Genomic DNA, 19,231 nt, shown 5'->3' on the forward strand with positions numbered 1-19,231 from the left:
CTCATTCTCATATGGAAACCTTTTGTGACTATTGTGATGCGATTTCTCAAACCGGTGTAACTCAAGACCAAATTCGATGGGTCTTATTTCCTTTTTCTCTAATTGGCACCGCGAAACATTGGTTGAAGGGCCTTGATAAGGCCACTTTCGGAATTGATTCTTGGAAGAAGTTGGCTCTAGATTTCTACAAAAAATTCTACCCACCGGAAAAGACTAACATGCTAAGAGCTCAAATTACGGGTTTTAAGCAAAGGGATGAAGAATCTTTGTATGAAGCTTGGGAGCGGTTCAAGGGAATTTGTCGCTCATGTCCTCATCATGGACTTAGCGAGTGGTTCTTGGTACAACAATTTTGGAACGGTCTATATGAAGATTCAAGGAACATTCTCAACATGGGATCAAATGGAATGTTCACCGAAGTTGATGACAATCAAACATGGAACAAAATTGAGGAAATGGCGGTCCATAACTCACAATATAGTAGACCTCGCAAGGCTACTAGAGGAGGAAAGCATGAAGTGGACTCCGTTACTCAATTGGGTGCGCAACTTAGTGCTCACATTGACACAATCAATTTGAAGTTTGAAAAAGCTATGGCTAGACTTGAAGAAGCCTCAAAATCACCAAAGCATCATGTTAATGCCATGACGGCATCTTCATCAATCCCAAGTGGGATATGTGAGAATTGTGGAACTTTGGGACATGACCAAAGTGAATGTAGGGGAACAAATGAACAAGTGAATGCTTTCCAAGCATACAAGAGTGGTACCCCTTATTCCAACTATTACAATGAAAACACCAAATTCCATCCAAATCTCTCATACAAAAGCCAAAATGTTCAAAACCCTCAAACAACATACACCCCACCTCCCATAAGAAACCAAAATCAAAGACCCTTTTACAACCAAAACCAAGGTTACCAAAATCAAAATCCATACAATCACCAAAATGACCAAGGTTTTGATGTCCAAAAAGCGGTCCTCCAAATGCAAAAGAATCAACAAGAATTTTTCACTCAAATGCAAAAAGATAGTCAAGCAAAGGAAACCACCATCAACAACATCCTAGCTCACACCAAGATGTTGGAAACCCAATTAACTCAACTAGCATCTTCAAGCTCACAAAGACAAAAGGGGCAATTACCACCTCAAAGTAATCCCCCAAGACATGAAACGGTTAGTGCCATTCACTTTAGAAGTGGTACAAGGTATGAAGCACCGAAGAAGCAAGTTGAGGATGAAGTTGTGGAAGCTAGTGATAAGGAAGAAATTGTGCAAAACTCCAAGGATGGAGAACCATCAAAAGAAGAGATTTCAAAGAAAAATGAAGACAAGGTCAAGGAGAAGGAGCCCATTGTGATTAGACTTCCTTTTCCAAGTCATCAAGCCAAGCCCAAATTTGATGACCAACTTGGAAAGTTTATGGAAATTGTGAAGAATTTGGAAGTCTCGATTCCTTTTACAGAATTAATCAATCACGTGCCGGCCTATGCGAAATACATGAAAGACATCCTCACAAAGAAGAAGTCGATCCGGAAGCTTAGACTATCGCCTTCACTAAGGTGAGTAGTGCAATACTTCAAGGGAGTTCACCTCCAAAACTAAAGGATCCGGGAAGCTTCTCAATACCGTGTACCATTGGCGACACCACGATCAACAAAGCCTTATTTAATCTAGGGGCTAGTGTGAGTGTTATGCCGTACTCGGTGGGTAAAAGGTTGGGGATGGAAGAGCTTAAATGCACCAATATCACACTCCAAATGGCCGATAGATCGAGAAGACACCATTAGGGATATGGGAAGATGTTCCCGTACGAATTGGGAAGTTTTTCATCCCGGTGGACTTTGTCATTGTTGATATGGAAGAAGACTCCAACATTCCAATCATCCTAGGAAGACCTTTCTTACACACCGCGGGTGCGGTGATTGATGTGAAACATGGAGAGCTCACTCTAGAGGTGGGAGATGAAAGCATAACTTTTAATCTTGACAAGACTATGAGAGCTCCACGTTTGCATGAACCGTGTTTCATGATTGATCATTATAGCCGGAAGGATGATAGGAAGAAGTCGGAACTCCAATGGAAGAAGAAAATTGAAGATGCTCCATTCAAAGAGCAAGTGAATTGTGACAAAGAGAGCTTGCAAAGCTCATCAAAGTCAAGTAAAGAAGGAGAGGATGGCCTTATTGGCCAAGAAAAGAAAATGGGAGAGTTGTCTCCATCAAATCAGGAGATTTTTAATGATCAACTTAATGAAGTTTGTGGTCTTTGGGACGACGAATTCGAAGGAATTTTCAATCCTTACATTGGTAATGCCATCGATCAAGACCGACATCAAGGGCCAAAGTCTATTGAAGAACTTTATCACGATAATGAACAAGCTTTTGATTACTTTTTCAAGGTGTTGAGCAACATCAACACACCTTGGACATTCCCCCTTGACATCTCATCAAGAATGAGAGTTTGGTGGAGTCCTCCCTAAACCACCATTTGTAAATATTTCTAACTCCCTAACTCGCATTTCAATTCTTGTATTGCATTTTTGTTATTTTTGGATTTTTATACTTTGATCAAGATAATTATCATGTTTGAGAGAAGTGAGGGAGGGACTAATAATTTCAATTAATGTGTAGTGCTTTAGCTTAGTGTGGGGATAGCAATTGCCTAGGCTATCCATGCCTTAGTAGTGCCCCCGCAATGAAGAACACGAGATCTTGAAGAATGAAAAATGACAAGGGATATGCATAGTACACGGATGGAACTGAATCCGGGTAGAAGGGGTCGAACCCGAGCGGATTCAGGAGAATCCGCCATCTTCAGGCAATCCGGGCATATTGGGCAGAAGACGCCCGTCCCTCTAAGCTTAACTTTTGAAATTTTGTGACTGACAGCAAATCCGAGCGTCCTGATACAGAATCCGCCCGTCTTCAAAAAGCCGCCCGTCTTTTTGGCTGAGGAAAACAAGAAAAATCCCCGTAAAGGAATCCGCCCATCTCCTCTAAAAGACGCCCGTCCCGCATTTTCAAATCCGTCCGTCTTTGTTCAAATCCGCCCGTCTTTAGGCGAGAATTTTGAAACCCAGAGCAGGCAGAATCCGGGCGTCCCGAAGGAAATCCGCCCGTCTTCCCCCTGCATTTCAAATTTTTCGGGGTCTTTATAAACCCCTCCCACATTCATTACTTCATTTCTTCATTCATAACAAAACCCTCAAAACCCTCATCCTCTCTATCACAAAAACTAGATTCCTCAACAACATTCACCAAAATCAAATCAAAACATCCTTTTAACAACAAATCAATCACTCCTTTTTCAATAAAAATCAAAACCAAGCATAAAATCTTCAACCTTTGAGTCGATTTTTGAATTCATAAAGGCCAAGCCTTTCATCTTTAAATCAATTTGGGTACACTACAAATTGAAGATTTTTCACTCTTTTCTTGGTTTATTCATCAATGGCAAGAACTAAGGGAGCAACAAAAGCAACAAAGGTAAAGGCACCAAAGGCAAAGACACTTTCATCAAGGCAAAAGAGTCTTCAAGCAAAGAAAGCATTGGCTATGGTGGTAGCTAGCCCAAACTTGGAAGTGCAACAACAACAACCTCCCATGGGAGCAACAACATCTACTACTCCGGAAATTGATCAACTTTCGAACTATCCGGAGGTAATTTTCATTTCCAAATCCCATAGGGACACTTTTGCCAAGTTTGCTAGTAAATCATTTCTATCCACCAAGTTTATTTGTGAAGATGCCTTAGATAAGTTGGGTGTCCTTGAGCAAACTAGAGCCTTCTTTAAAGCCATGGGGTTGGAGAAATTGTTTGAATCAAAAGAATTGACATACCCCTCCCTTACCTTAGAATTTTTGAGTTCTTTGAAAGTTAACAAGGTTGAGACTATGGAAAGCATCGAGTTCCGCCTAGCTAATGTTAGTAGACGCATCTCCTTTAAGGAAATGGGTGAAGCTTTGGGTCTTAGTGATTCACCGAGTTATTTTAAGAATGTTGGCAAGTATGACCCCGACCCTCTTTGGGAGGCGATTTCCGGAAGGAAATTTGAGAGCTTTCATGCTAGTCGTGCTCTTTTAGTCCACCATCCGGGCATTAGAGTATGGCACAAGGTCATAGGAAACACCATCATTGCAAGAAAAGACACCAACCATTTCACCAAACTCGATTTTGTCCTTCTTGAGTCGGCTTTGAACATTGGAAGGGAACACACCAAGCCTTTCAACTCTCTAAGGCTTTTGGTGGATAGATGGCTAAACATTGATTGTGGGAAGCAAGGCACTACCGTTATTGTGAATGGCGGTCTAGTCACTATTCTAGCTAAATACTTTGATCCTAACTTCAACAAAGATAACAAGTATGTAGCAAAGAAGGGTGGTCATCTCATTGATATTGATACTATGATGAACAAGTACAAGTGGGTCTCTCATAACCCTCTTGACACCAAGTATGGATGGCTCACTAGTGAGGCTAGATATCTTTACTTTACCTTCGAAGATTTGTCGTTTAAGCGTCCACCGGACCAACTATCTACTTCCCCTTTCAAAAGAGGCCGAGTATATTATCCGACAACAAAAGGGTGAACTTGAAATGCCCTCCTCTTCCATTGTCACCCCACCCTATCCTTTCGAGTACCAAGAGTTCAAGCCCGAAGGTGTTGAAGCAAGAAATGATTATTTGACTCTTCTTATGCAAGAGATGCACAAGCAAGCCTTCGAGGACCGGAAAGATGCTTACTTAGCTCAATATCCACCCCTCCTACACTTAGCTAGGCAAGGACTAGTTGATCCTTCATGTCCTTTGCCTAGTTGGGCGGATAGGGAAGTCTTCTTTCCGAGTGCATCTAGGGTTGTTCCGGGTGATAATGAGGTTGTCGGTAATGAAGAAGTTGATGATAACATTGATGAGGAAGCTAATGAAGAAGGAGAAGAGGATGATGAGCAAGGTGAAGAAGAAAGTGAAGAAGAATGTGGTGATGAGACCACTTCTAGTGAGGAAAATGATGATAGTGATGATATGATGGAAGATTAGCAAGCTTTGGAGGCTCCTACCCTCTCGAGGTTTGTTCTACTTCTTTCTTTGTTTTAATTATTTATCTTGATCATTGTTGGATTAGGCCTAGCACCATAGAGGACTCACACCTCGGTCCCATTGAGGTGTTCTCATTTTATTGTTCCCACCTTTCAAAATCCAAAATGACAAATTAGTTTCATGCATTGCATAGTGTGTGCATGAACTACACCCATCCTTGGGAAATTAGCAATAATGTCTAACTCGGTTTGGGGAAGTCAATGCATACACAACGGGAGGTAATCTAAATTATCCTCTCCGTCATAAACAAAAAAAAACCATGCATCATGTAGTGTAGATTAGTGTAGCTTGCATTTAGTGTAGAAATCATGCATCATGTTTACATAATTTCCCATCATTTTGGCCATTGAGGACAATGCCCATATTAGTGTGGGGATGGGGAATTCTAACTTAACTTTTATTCAAAAATCCAAAAAAAATTGAAAAAATCCGAAAAATCATAAAAATTTGAAAATTGAAAAACCAAAAACAAGTTCTTTTCCTTTGTAGTGTAGTCTTGTATATATATTGTATATATTGTGTTTGTTCTATCCTTGTTCACATTGATCGACTACGCCACATCCGAGACATGAGGATCATGAAGACCGCATGGTATGATCTTTCCAATCTCCTTTTTCCTCTTTATGTTAATGACTATGTGGCTTTATTTTGATTGATGCGGTATAACAATGTGAACTTAGGACTTGCATTTAGATTATATGGCATATTAGTCGGTAGAATCACTTGTATTAGGATGTATATAATAGTTGCATCATGGCATATAGTTGCATTTAGATAAAATATTTTGAAAAATGCCTAATTGAGAACTTTGACAAGAGCAACTAAACCATTACAAATACTTTGTCAACTTAAGACTTTGCCTACTAGAATGGTTGTAAAACACCCTAGATTGTGTCATACTAGTGTCTTTTGACCCATGACCCAAAGCCTAGTCAAGGGTTTGCATGTGAGTCACCTATTCCAACCCCGTGATGCGATGTGGACTTGGTTAACTTGTCTAGGTGACCTTGATTGACCTTGTGGTAAGGCAACCCAAAAATACTTTCTATCAATAAGTTTGAAGTGCTCATTTCGAAAATTTTGTTATGTGGAAGTAATTTATTGCTAAGGAAACCTCAAATGTTATGAAATGTTGAAATATTAAGAAATTTAGTTGTTTTGATGGAGGCGTACCACTTCGATGTGCTTTGGAGAGGGATCCATTGAATTGGACCCCCACACGGTTGTGAATTCAACCGCCCAGAGATAGAGTGACTATCTGGAATAAAACTCTTAGGACTTGATTTTTGGACAAATAAGACTCGAAAACAAAAACTAACTTGGACAGAATTAGACGCAACAAAGGACTCGATTTGGACACTTAGATGGACTGTTTTAAGGACCAACAAACTATATAAGGACAGATTTAGGAGCTACTAAACGATTCAACCAAAGCAAGGCATGAAACAGCCTGTTTTGGACGAATATAAGATCCTAATTAGCTTGATAACTTTGAAAGAAAGCAATGGAAAAAAGATTGTAACTTAAATGCTTATGAACTAAACATTCAAATAACAATTCCCACAATGACTTAAGGCAACAAAACAGAAACTTTGGGACTGTTTTGACACGAAAACAAGAACAAGTAACCGAGATATGACTTGAGAAGATCACAAAGCAATCTCAAGACTCGGGATGTTGTTCAAGATCACAAAGCAAGAACTAATCCCCTTATGCACTTGGCCAGATCACAAAGCAAGCCAAGATACACGACCCCAAACACTAAGTAATGGAGTTGTTCTAGCACTAAGCAAAGAACTAATCAAGGGTTTTGAGAAACCTCATAAAACTCATAAATTTCATTAACTCAAATCTGATTTTCTCATGTGCCTAGCTTGGTTTATATAGACCAAGGCTTACAATCTTGACCCTTGATCACAAGTTACATCTAAGGGTCACAAAAAGAGCAGCAAAAGAGCACAAAAAACGGCAGCCTAGGTCTCTTACAATGCTGAAATTGAAAATGACATAAAGCAAAGAAATGATAAAGTAAACTAATAGTCCAATCTTCCTTGTTTGTAGCTCAACTTCTTATTTATGATTATATGGACTGATTGGAGGCTTGTGGAATCGTGTATGACTCCTATTCAGCTCCCAAAAAGTCTCTTGAGCATTGTTGGATCAAAAGAGGAAAGATTGATAGCGACATTTAGCTCATTGTTCAAAACCGGGTCCCCTTGGTACCTTTGCATTGATTCTTCAATAATTTCTGAATGGTAGCCTTTGGAGATAAAATATCCTACACAAAAACGTCCCAAACTCACCCAAGATAAGAATTAGGACGGTTGGAGCCATGACTTCTTAGACGGTTTTTGAGTTAGACCTCAAATTAGGACAAGGTCCAAAACCATGGAAAATGGAGCTTGGTGTTGTTTCCAGTTTCACTTCAATCCCTCCCTCTTCAAAAGGACTTGTCCTCAAGTCCTGGAAATCATCATCCTCAATCTCCACATAGCTCGGACTCAAGTCCCTAACATCAAATGTAACATGAATTCCCAAGAGATCAACCTTGTACTTGTTGAACCCAATTTGCTTGATGACTTTGAAAGGACCTTCTTCACTTGCTATGGACTTGTTTTTCCCTTTCTTAAGGACTCTTTGCTTGTTGATTCGAACCCACACAAGGTCCCCAGGCCTGAATATGCGAGCTTGCTTAGGGATCATAGATATTTCTTTGCATTTCATGGCCTTAGTATGGATGGGAGGATCTCTTTCAACTCGTTTCTTGACTCCTTTCCATTCCTCAACAATTGGTTCGAAATTTTGCACTTGGGCAGCCTCATTGCCGTGGCCATTGCCATCACTAGCCTTGCACTTGAATTCAAATGAGTTAGTTAAACTTGGATTAGAAAAAGAAGTAGGCTCACATTGCAAGCCTTCAAAGAAACCCTCGGTTTGATCTTTCCATTTGAGTAATGCTTGAACCCTTGGCTCCTTGAACTCATCTTTGGCATGGACAACATGGACAGTCCCCACGCCATCCTCACTTTGACTCACCTTGTCTTCATTGATCAATAATACTTTCTTGGGTGGTTCAAACATGGAATCGGGTGGTAGGGGTGCTAGCACAACTTTATTTGAACCAAGCTTGAAAGTGTAGGTGTTGTCTTGACCATTGTGCATTGAATCTTTATCAAACTCCCATGGCCTACCAAGTAGAAGATGGCAAGCATCCATAGGTAGAACATCACAAAGAACCTCATCAACATAGTTCTTGCCCATGGAAAAGGACACTAGGCATTGCTTATCCACCTTAATTTCAGCTCCTTTGTTAAGCCACCTTAACTTGTAAGGATTAGGATGGTCTTGTGTAGGTAAGGAGAGCTTCTCAATGAGAGTATTAGAAGCCACATTGGTACAGCTCCCACTTTCAATGATAAGGTTACAAACTCTTCCCCCAATGGTGCATCTAGACCTAAAGAGTTGTTGTCTTTGGTCTAATTCCATAGGTTGGGTACTCAATGCTCTCCAAATGACCAAACTCACTCCCTCATTCGGTTCTACAACCATGGCAGCCTCCTTTTGCACCGTTTCTTCCTTACCATCATCACAAACAAGGATCTCATCCTCACCCCAATGAACTACCTCAAATGTGCTAAGGGCTCTCTTGGTTGGACACTCATTAGCATAGTGACCGAATCCTTGAAATTGGTAACATTTTTTCAGAGATGTGGTGCTTTTGGTTGGAATCATGGGTGCCTTGCCTTTGTCAAGAGTAGGTGTTTTGTTTTGAGGGGTTGGTTCATCAACCTTGGTCTCGGTTTGGGTGGAGTAGGGGGCTGTTTTGGCGGCTGTTTTTGTGGTGGCAATTAACGGTTTCATCAAAGGACCATACTTGTTGCATTCTAACCCTATGAGCAATCTTAGTATCTAAACCTTCAACAAATCTAGCAATCTTTTGTTCGGGCTTTTCATTGAGTTCACATTGCAAGGTAAGTTGTTCAAAGTCTCTAAGATATGACTCAAGTGGTTGTTGGTCTTGTTTAAGTTGTGTGAGCATAATGAAAATGTCTTGAGTGTACTCTTTAGGTATAAACTTCTCATTAAGCTTCTTTTTCAGTTTTAACCAAGACTTAATAGGTTCCTTACCATCCCTTCTTCTCTGATTTTTTAAGTTCTCATACCAAAGGGAGGCATAGCCTTTGAGTTTCAAGATTGCAACTTTAAAAGCTTTGCTATCGGAATAACCTTTAAACTCAAAGACTCTTTCAATGGTCCTAAACCAATCTAACAAATCCTCGGGGTTTAAACTACCATGAAAATCAGGAATCTATACCTTTAAGTCTTTGTTGGGCTCTCCATGAAAGGCCTCGGCCATGGATTCCTCCGAATCTGAAAGCCCCTCTTCCTCACGGCCACCATGAGCTCGTCCTCCTCCCATGAGGCCACGGTCTCTACCCCTGCCTCTAGGTGGTTGTCTTCTTCTTGGTGGTGGTGTTGGAATATTAGCCATGATAACATTGAAAGAATCTAGCAATAAATCACATTTTTCAGAAAGTTGAGTAACTTGTGTTTCAATTCCAGCAAGCCTTTCCTCACTCATGGTTGTTTTTTGTGTTTTTAATGTGGTTAGGGTATAATGAACTCTCAAAGAAAGGCTTTTGTGTTGTTAACCAAAGCTCTGATAACCAATTTGGAATAAAACTCTTAGGACTTGATTTTTGGACAAATAAGACTCGAAAACAAAAACTAACTTGGACAGAATTAGACGCAACAAAGGACTCGATTTGGACACTTAGATGGACTGTTTTAAGGACCAACAAACTATATAAGGACAGATTTAGGAGCTACTAAACGATTCAACCAAAGCAAGGCATGAAACAGCCTGTTTTGGACGAATATAAGATCCTAATTAGCTTGATAACTTTGAAAGAAAGCAATGGAAAAAAGATTGTAACTTAAATGCTTATGAACTAAACATTCAAATAACAATTCCCACAATGACTTAAGGCAACAAAACAGAAACTTTGGGACTGTTTTGACACGAAAACAAGAACAAGTAACCGAGATATGACTTGAGAAGATCACAAAGCAATCTCAAGACTCGGGATGTTGTTCAAGATCACAAAGCAAGAACTAATCCCCTTATGCACTTGGCCAGATCACAAAGCAAGCCAAGATACACGACCCCAAACACTAAGTAATGGAGTTGTTCTAGCACTAAGCAAAGAACTAATCAAGGGTTTTGAGAAACCTCATAAAACTCATAAATTTCATTAACTCAAATCTGATTTTCTCATGTGCCTAGCTTGGTTTATATAGACCAAGGCTTACAATCTTGACCCTTGATCACAAGTTACATCTAAGGGTCACAAAAAGAGCAGCAAAAGGGCACAAAAAACGGCAGCCTAGGTCTCTTACAATGCTGAAATTGAAAATGACATAAAGCAAAGAAATGATAAAGTAAACTAATAGTCCAATCTTCCTTGTTTGTAGCTCAACTTCTTATTTATGATTATATGGACTGATTGGAGGCTTGTGGAACCGTGTATGACTCCTATTCAGCTCTCAAAAAGTCTCTTGAGCTTTGTTGGATCAAAAGAGGAAAGATTGATAGCGACATTTAGCTCATTGTTCAAAACCGGGTCCCCTTGGTACCTTTCCATTGATTCTTCAATAATTTCTGAATGGTAGCCTTTGGAGATAAAATATCCTACACAAAAACGTCCCAAGCTCACCCAAGATAAGAATTAGGACGGTTGGAGCCATGACTTCTTAGACGGTTTTTGAGTTAGACCTCAAATTAGGACAAGGTCCAAAACCGTGGAAAATGGGGCTTGGTGTTGTTTCCAGTTTCACTTCACTATCACCCCGAAAAGCTATTGTCTAGAGGTTAACCGGTTGCCTAATAAGCGATTGGCGAAGGCAAAGGACACTTGCCCGGAAGGGACAAACCCCATCTTAAATTTTTGAAATGTGAAAGTTGAATGAGGTCAATTTTTGAGTACTAGTCATATCCACCCTTTGTTTTTAATGATTTGAGCATTTCATTCCCAAAAAGCCTTTTTGTCAAGCCACTTTGTCGAGTTTGGGACGATCCATGACCTTTACTTTTGTAGAGAATTCGAGACTTGTCATGTCATATGCTACTAGCATCATAGGGATCATCATTCCATAACCATCCGATCGCCCTTTGACGAAAGCATTTGGAAATTGAGGATGAAAGTAGTCTAGTTTAACACCATTTGGAGGTAATTTAGTGCCATCCTCTTAGCCTTAGTAATTTGTTGAACTAGTATTTGTGAAGGATTATATGCTCTTAAATTTGTTCCTCTTTAGTGCCTCCGCCACTTGATGAGGAAGTGGCTATTCCTTTTGTAGATGCATCCATTATTTGATTTTGTGTGCTTAATGTTTGGATGTGTCGCCATTTTGGCAAGACCCACCTTGCCTTGCAAGAAGGCATCCAACCTCATGGTTGTCTTGTTGTGAGTTGAAGGGGCGGAGTGAGACCCGCTAATTGTCTCATATCGGCTATGTTATTAGGATAGTTTAAATAATGGTCCTAGTCTTTGTCACCTCTTTACTCGGGACGAGCAAAGGTTCGGTTTGGGGATATTTGATGTGACCATAATTAGCGCATATTTAGTCCCCGAATTAGCCTTGTTCCCATGCTTTTTAGTGCATATTTGGGTCATTTATTATCTTTAGTTCTTTGTTTTGCATATTCTTTGAGATTTTGATCCCTTGGTAGGAAAGGAGTAAGAATCTTGCATTTTCATGGCAACACGAGACTAACTTGATTGAATTCATTGACCAAGCATCAAGGAGAGACAAGATTAGAAGGCCTTTGTACATATTATAGTAGTTGGGCAATGACGCGAAAGGATCCTTGCATCCCCGAGAAAATCCCCAAGGATTTTATGAAGGAAAGGAAGAAAAGAAGAAAGAAATGAAGCTGTCCAGCAATCCGTGCGGATTGACTGGAAGACGCCCGTCCTCCACCTCCACAATCCGGTCGTCTGCTCCCAAAGACGCCCGGGCAGCAAGCCCAGAAGACGCCCAGATTCCCTTGAAGACGCCCGGGCAGAGCCTCACTAATCCGGCCGTCCCGTCCCTAAGACGCACGGATTCTAGGCCAGCACAAATCCGTTTCTTCAAGCTTCAAAGAAAGATGCCCTTCCTTCGAAAAATACCGGCGTTTCCCTGCTTAATTCTAAAAAGTGTAATTACTAGTTTAGCCCTTAGTTAACCCTAATGCATCCACCTAATTTCCACTATAAATACTCCATTAGTCTAATTAGAAGAGCATGTTCTTCTTATCAATTCTTAGAGTAGTTAATATCAATCAAATCTCTCTTTAGTTTTGTAATCAACAATTAATCAAGTTTTAATACAAGTTTTATTTCCTTAATCTCTCTTTTGTTCATCCTTATTTTGGGTAATTGAAGATTATTTGGGTTATTATTGGGAGATTGACAACCTCTCAATCAAGCATCAAGTACTTCTTTTATTCTTGCTTTATTATTGGAATCATTAGTAGGTATAATCCTCTTAATCCCTTTTTAATTATTGTTAATTACTTTCATTTATTCATCATGTTTTACTTTGTTGGTATGATTGACAACCTTGCTAGCATGATCAACATGATAATGAGTGAGTAGTCACCTAGCTAGGGTTAATGGGTAATTAGGGGGAAACCAACATGGGGAATGATTCATGCTTAAATTAATATGCTTTCATGGTTTATTTGCTTGCTTGTTTTGATCTCAACTCATGCACATGTTATGTTTGATGAAATGTGAGCCTATGAATCCTTGCATTTTTTACCCATCACCTATCTTTTCAATGAGACTTGTAAGACATAAACCAACTCGAGTCTCATTAGACCATGCATGTTGTTGAGTAGGGAAGATTAAGTCGACTTGTAGGTGTTGTACAATCTAATCGATTCGGCTCCGGGACCCAAACTTTCCTAGGATTGTAAGATATAACCCAACTCAATCCATCACAATAATAATTGCTTGCTTATAATTTGAGAACATGTTTGTATGATCAATTCCCATGATTCCCCTATGACCTCATGACACCCTAGTGCTTTTTATCAATTGTTTACAATCCTTTTAATTCATCTTGCTTGTTTACTTTCATTGCTATTTAGTTTAGTGACCTTCTACATCAACCCAAATTGTGACACCCCTAAGACACCACTAGTTTCAATAGAAATCTCATCTCAATTCCCGTCCCTTGGGATCCGACCTTTACTTGCCTCTTTACTAATTGTAGAGTTGTTTGTGAAGTTATAAATTGTGTTTTGGTCTAGGTACTTCCAACGACAATTGTTCCGAAAAATAGAATATAGTTCCGACCGACCAAGTATGCATGAAAAAGAAAGTACATGTTTTTTGGATTTTTGAATTTATGGAAATAAAGTATAAATGCAATGATATGAATGAATGCATGCTCTAACTAAATACAATTCTATATGACATATATAACAACTGAGTGCAATCTAAACTACACTATATGATGCATGTTATATGTAGATGCCTGGGTCACTTATGATCAAACCTCCCCGAACCGATTTAAGCACTATTTCTAGTATAGAAATGAATAGGTTTGGTCATTTGTGAATACAACTAACTATATGAAATATATCACAATGCAAACTAATCTATTTATATTATATGCAATTATACTATATGAACTAACTAATGCAATATGGAATATAATACAAATACAACTAAATGCAAGATAATTGAAAATGCAATACAGCTATACATGAGAGAAAGGAAAAGAAAGAGTATCATACAATTGGAGGTGGTGTGGTAAACACCTCTTGCCTTTTCACTCGTCATCATCATCATCATCATTGCGGTATCCACGCCCGCTAGAGCCTCCTTGGTCATACCCTCCTCCTTGGCCAAAGAATCCTCCACCTTGGTTGCCAAAGTTCCCGTCTTGGTTCCCTTGATTAGGGAATAAGGTGCGGTTGAACCCAAGATGGGTGAGGGCCTCCAGGGTCGATATACCCTTGTTGAACCATGTTTTAGTAGGAGGGGTATTGAGCCAAGTAGTTGTCGACCCTCCCATCGTAAACTCCAAGATTGACATGTTACATGAGCTTTATTAAATCGTTCATGTTTGGAGCTCTTGGATCTTAGGGAGTGAATTGCACATGTGGTGTCGGGTAGGGTGGAATGGGCACATATGATGGTGGTGCATTACCCCGTTCTGGCAACTCACGAGGTTGACGAGTTGACGAGGTGCCTCTTCTCTTTGTTGTGGGTTGGGGTAAATCTCAATGGGGAGGAGGTAGTTCGGTGTAGGTGAGTACCGACTCAACCTTGGCTCGGTAGGTGGTACGTTCCACCCTATGAGGACAATTGAAGCGCATCCCTTTGTAAACCACTCCACACTTCCGGCTTGATTGTAAGTGCACCACCGGTGGTGGTTGAAGATAGCATCTTCGTCAATCAAAGTGCTCCCTTGGAGCTTCTCATAGGCCTCATGAAGGTTAAACCTGGGGCAAAGATCATTTGCCAACATTGTGATTAGGCCTCCCATCACAAAGGACTTAAAATTAGAATTCCCTTGAGCATAATCAAAGAGCCTTGTAAGCATCTCAAGGGGCGTGTTGAAATTGTAAGCCCTTGTCCCTTTAACATTTAAGTAGGACTCTAAGAAGGTCAAGTCAAGAAGGGTGCACCTATCTTATTCTAGCCTCCTATTGATGGTTCCGGCTATAAAACGCTCGGTGATCCGAATCACCGGATGTTGGATGGCAAAGGTATAGCATTGTTTTAAGGCATAGAGTTCCCTCCCGGAGATGGCTCTCCAAATGTTGTTAACGGTGAAGTCGGAGGGCTTGTTGGTGTTTTCCCTCGGCGCTTCAAGACCAAAAATATTTGCAAATTGGTCAAGGGTTAACCTATGGTCTTGATTACAAAGTCGGAACTCCAAACAAACATTTCTCTGAGTATTAGTGACGATGCGGAGACTAGACAAAAACTCGAGAGTAAGACTTAGGTAGGTATCCTCATGAGCATAGAATAACTTCCCGAGATCCAAACCATCGAAGAACATTTCGGTTTGATACCTTATACCGAGAACTTCTAAAACAGCGGTATCAATAAATTGAGTAGGCTCGTAATGCTTACCTAGCAAATGTACGAATTTTTGGCGGTGTTCATTGCAAGTGAAGATTACCTCGGGGAAGTATTCGAGTTGTTCAACACCTTGTATCACCACATTGTGATGGCCCGTTGCCTCCCTTGGGGTGGATGAAGAAGTACCCTTGCGCTTTTTAGGTGCGGCCTCGGCGGATTTCTTACCCTTGCCTCTTAGGTTCATCATTTTTGGTTGAAAAGTTAGGGTTTTGGGTTGGTTTTTGTGCTGGGAATTTTTGAGAGATGATGATGTGAGATTTTTAGAAGATAAGATAAGGAAAATGAGGGATGGTGGGGGTGTCGTTATAAAGGAAACGGGGTGGGAGACGAGCGGTCCAGGGCCGGGCTCGGGCAGATAGTTCGAGGATTTAGCAAAAAGTCGTGCCAGTCCTGTTAGTGATTTTGATCACATTACATTTAAGTGTATTCGGGTTTCTTATGTCAAATTGGTTTGAACTCGGAATCGATATAATGTGAGTAGGGGAGTACGGAGTGTACGCTCATATAATCGGAATTGTCGAGTTTATGGTTAAAGTGGATACGAGACACTACTTAAAAGTGTGGTCGTATTATATTATGTCCCCTATCGGGGTTATATACTCGGGGTTAAAGTATTTCACATAATTAACGAAAATTGAGAATCACAAATTTGACAATTATCAAATTTGGTACGACCCCGATCGGGGTTCATATCCCCGACAGGGGTTGCAGGTTCTCTGTTTTATTCGTATGTTTCTAAACTTTGGTAGTTATCATGATTCAGTTATCATTGCTAATGATTGGTTGGATTTCAACCAACATACCTATCCAGAATATGTGTGTATTTTACGTACACATATATATAAAGAAGTGCAAAAACTTTGATACATTGATTTGCATATTTTTTACGTTTGACATTAAAACAAAGCAAATAAAAAGACTCTCATTGTTCATTTGTTAAGGAATCGTCTTATCCTACAGAGATTTCGTGTAACCCAAAGGCAATAGGGTCGAAATACTCTAAGGAAAGTGTGTTCAACACGATTCGATTGGGTGTAATAAACCGTCTTATATTGTTTTCATTTCTGTTTTAGTGCCTTTGTTTGTATAAGTTACTTGTTTGTAATCTTTGTAATACAAAATTTACAACATTCTTAGAGTATTTTCTGCATTTGGAAATGGATTCAATCAAGGACATGACTACTAAGTTTGGAAAGTTGGAGAAATTCGAGGGTGTCGATTTCCGTCGTTGGCAAAAGAAGATGCACTTCCTTCTCACCACTTTGAAGGTTGTGTATGTGTTGAGTACTCCTATGTCGGAGATTGTGGAGGATGAAACTCTTGCGGAAATTCAATGAAAGAGAAACAAGTGGGAGAATGATGACTACATATGTCGCGGTCACATCTTGAATGGTATGTCCGACTCCCTTTTTGACATTTATCAAAATGTTGAGTCCGCTAAAGAATTATGGGATCAACTTGAGTCTAAATATATAGATGAGGATGCTTCTAGTAAGAAGTTCCTTGTTGGAAATTTCATGAATTATAAAATGGTTGATTCTAGACCGGTAATGGAACAATACAATGAATTGCTCCGGATTTTGGGACAATTTGCACAACATAAGATGGAGATGGATGAATCTATCTCGGTGTCTAGTATAATAGACAAATTGCCTCCCTCTTGGAAGGATTTTAAACATATGCTTAAACACAAAAAGGAAGAGTTGAGTCTTGTTCAACTTGGTAGCCACTTGCGCATAGAGGAATCTCTAAGGGCGCAAGATGGTGGTAAAGGAAAAGGTAAAAATGTTATGGGATCCTCTTCCGTCAATATGATGGAAAAAAAGAGAGGGTTTCAAGAACAAATTTAAGGAAAAGAAACGCCCTTTTAACAACACCAATGATGAGTCTAACAAGACACCGAAAGGTGCTTGTTGGATTTGTGGAAAGACCGGGCATTTGAAAGCAAACTGCAAGGTTGGAAAGCACAAAAAGAAAAAGGGTGCAAGTACTAGCCAAGGAGGACAAGGGTCTAATGACCAAGGTCCGCCCACTAATCAAGGTCAGATTTTAGACATTGGTTTTAATTCGGTTGTGAATTATGTACCACTAATTTCTGAAGCATTTTATGTGCAGGATGATGTAGTGGCATGGTGGATAGACTCAGGTGCAACCAATCATGTTTGCAAGGATCGACATTGGTTCAAGGATTATGAACTAGTGAATGATGGATCCGTTCTATATATGGGCAATGAGTCTACCGCTCCTATTATAGGTCGTGGCATGGTGGTGTTGGAATTTAGTTCCGGAAATATTGTAAAATTAAATAATGTATTACATGTACCCGGAATTAGAAAGAACCTTGTATCCGGTAGTTGTTTAAGTAAACTTGGTTATAAACAAGTGTATGAATCTAATAAGTATGTTTTATCTAAACATGGTGTATTTATTGGATTTGGTTATTATTGTAATGGAATGTTTATGTTGAATGTTGTTCCAAATGAAAGTTCCATATTTATTGTTTCCTCTATGAATGATACTTCATATCTTTGGCATGTGAGATTAGGACATGTACATTATAAAAGATTGGAAACTATGTCTAAAGATGGTCTAATTCCATCATTTAACATGAACATAAATAAGTGTAATACTTGTATGTTGACAAAAATCACAAGGCAATCATTTGGTAATGTGTCTAGGATCTCACATGTGCTTGAACTTATTCATAGTGATTTATGTGATTTTCGCAATTATCCGTCTTTAGGTGGTAAAAAATATGTAGTGACTTTTATTGATGATTTTAGTCGGTTTTGTTACATATATTTACTGCACTCTAAAGATGAGGCAATTGATAAGTTTAAGGTCTTTAAAAATGAAGTGGAATTACAACAATCGGTTTTGATTAAAAGGTTGCGTTCCGATAGAGGTGGTGAATATTATGATCCTTTGTATTTTGAGTCAAGTGGTATCATTCATGAAGTAACTCCTCCCTATACACCACAATTAAATGGTGTAGCGAAAAGGAAAAATAGAGTCCTAAAAGAAATGGTTAATTCCATGTTGTCTTACTCGGGTTTGAGTGACGGATTTTGGGGTGAAGCTATGTTAACGGCTTGCTATTTATTAAATAGGATTCCTAACAAAAGGAATAAAGACACTCCATATGAACTTTGGTACAAAAAGAAACCTAGCTTGAATTATCTTCGAGTTTGGGGTTGTCGGGCTGTTGTAAGACTACCCGATCCCAAGATTAAAACCTTGGGGGAAAGGGGCATTGATTGCATATTCATTGGATATGCTGCGCATTCAAAGGCTTATAGGTTCTATGTAATTGAACCTAATGATTCTGTTTCGGTCCACACCGTAACTGAGTCATGGGATGCGATATTTGATGAGAGTCGTTTCTCATCAATGCCGAAGCCTAAGGATCTAGTACCTAGTTCTAGTGGAGCTATTGAGGGAAGTGACGATGTCACAACTCAAGAAGCAACACCTGAAATTCGTAGGAGTAAGATAAAAAGGATTGCTAAATCCTTTGGTCCCGATTTTTATACCTATTTGGTTGAAGGTTCAAGGGATGGATGTGAAAACTATTATCCATATTGTTTTCACATTGATGAGGACCCTAAGACATTTGATGAGGCGATGAGGTCTCATGACTCTTCCTTTTGGAAAGAGGCGGTGAATGATGAGATGGATTCCATAATGGGCAATAACACTTAGGTGCTTGCGGATTTACCTCGTGGTTGTAAACCATTGGGTTGCAAGTGGATCTTCAAAAAGAAGATGAAAGTTGATGGTTCTATCGACAAGTTTAAAGCTAGATTGGTTATCCAAGGCTTTAGACAAAAGGAAGGGATTGATTATTTCGATACCTATGCTCCCGTAGCTCGCATTACTACTATTAGATTGTTGATTGCACTAGCTGCAATTAATAATTTAGTGATCCATCAAATAGATGTTAAGACGGCGTTCTTGAATAGTGAGCTCAAAGAGGAGGTGTATATG

The 19,231-nt window shown here is 39.6% G+C and overlaps 1 non-coding gene across 1 annotated transcript; it reads right to left on the minus strand.

Annotated features, from left to right (window-relative positions):
* Window positions 1-218: 218 nt before the first annotated feature.
* LOC141650487 (small nucleolar RNA R71) lies at window positions 219-325 on the minus strand. Its single transcript, XR_012546516.1, has one exon. It is a non-coding gene; the product is annotated as a small nucleolar RNA R71 (small nucleolar RNA).
* Window positions 326-19,231: the final 18,906 nt, after the last annotated feature.

This window comes from Silene latifolia, chromosome 3 (assembly GCF_048544455.1).
Source record: "Silene latifolia isolate original U9 population chromosome 3, ASM4854445v1, whole genome shotgun sequence".
In the NCBI taxonomy this organism is placed as follows: domain Eukaryota; kingdom Viridiplantae; phylum Streptophyta; class Magnoliopsida; order Caryophyllales; family Caryophyllaceae; genus Silene; species Silene latifolia.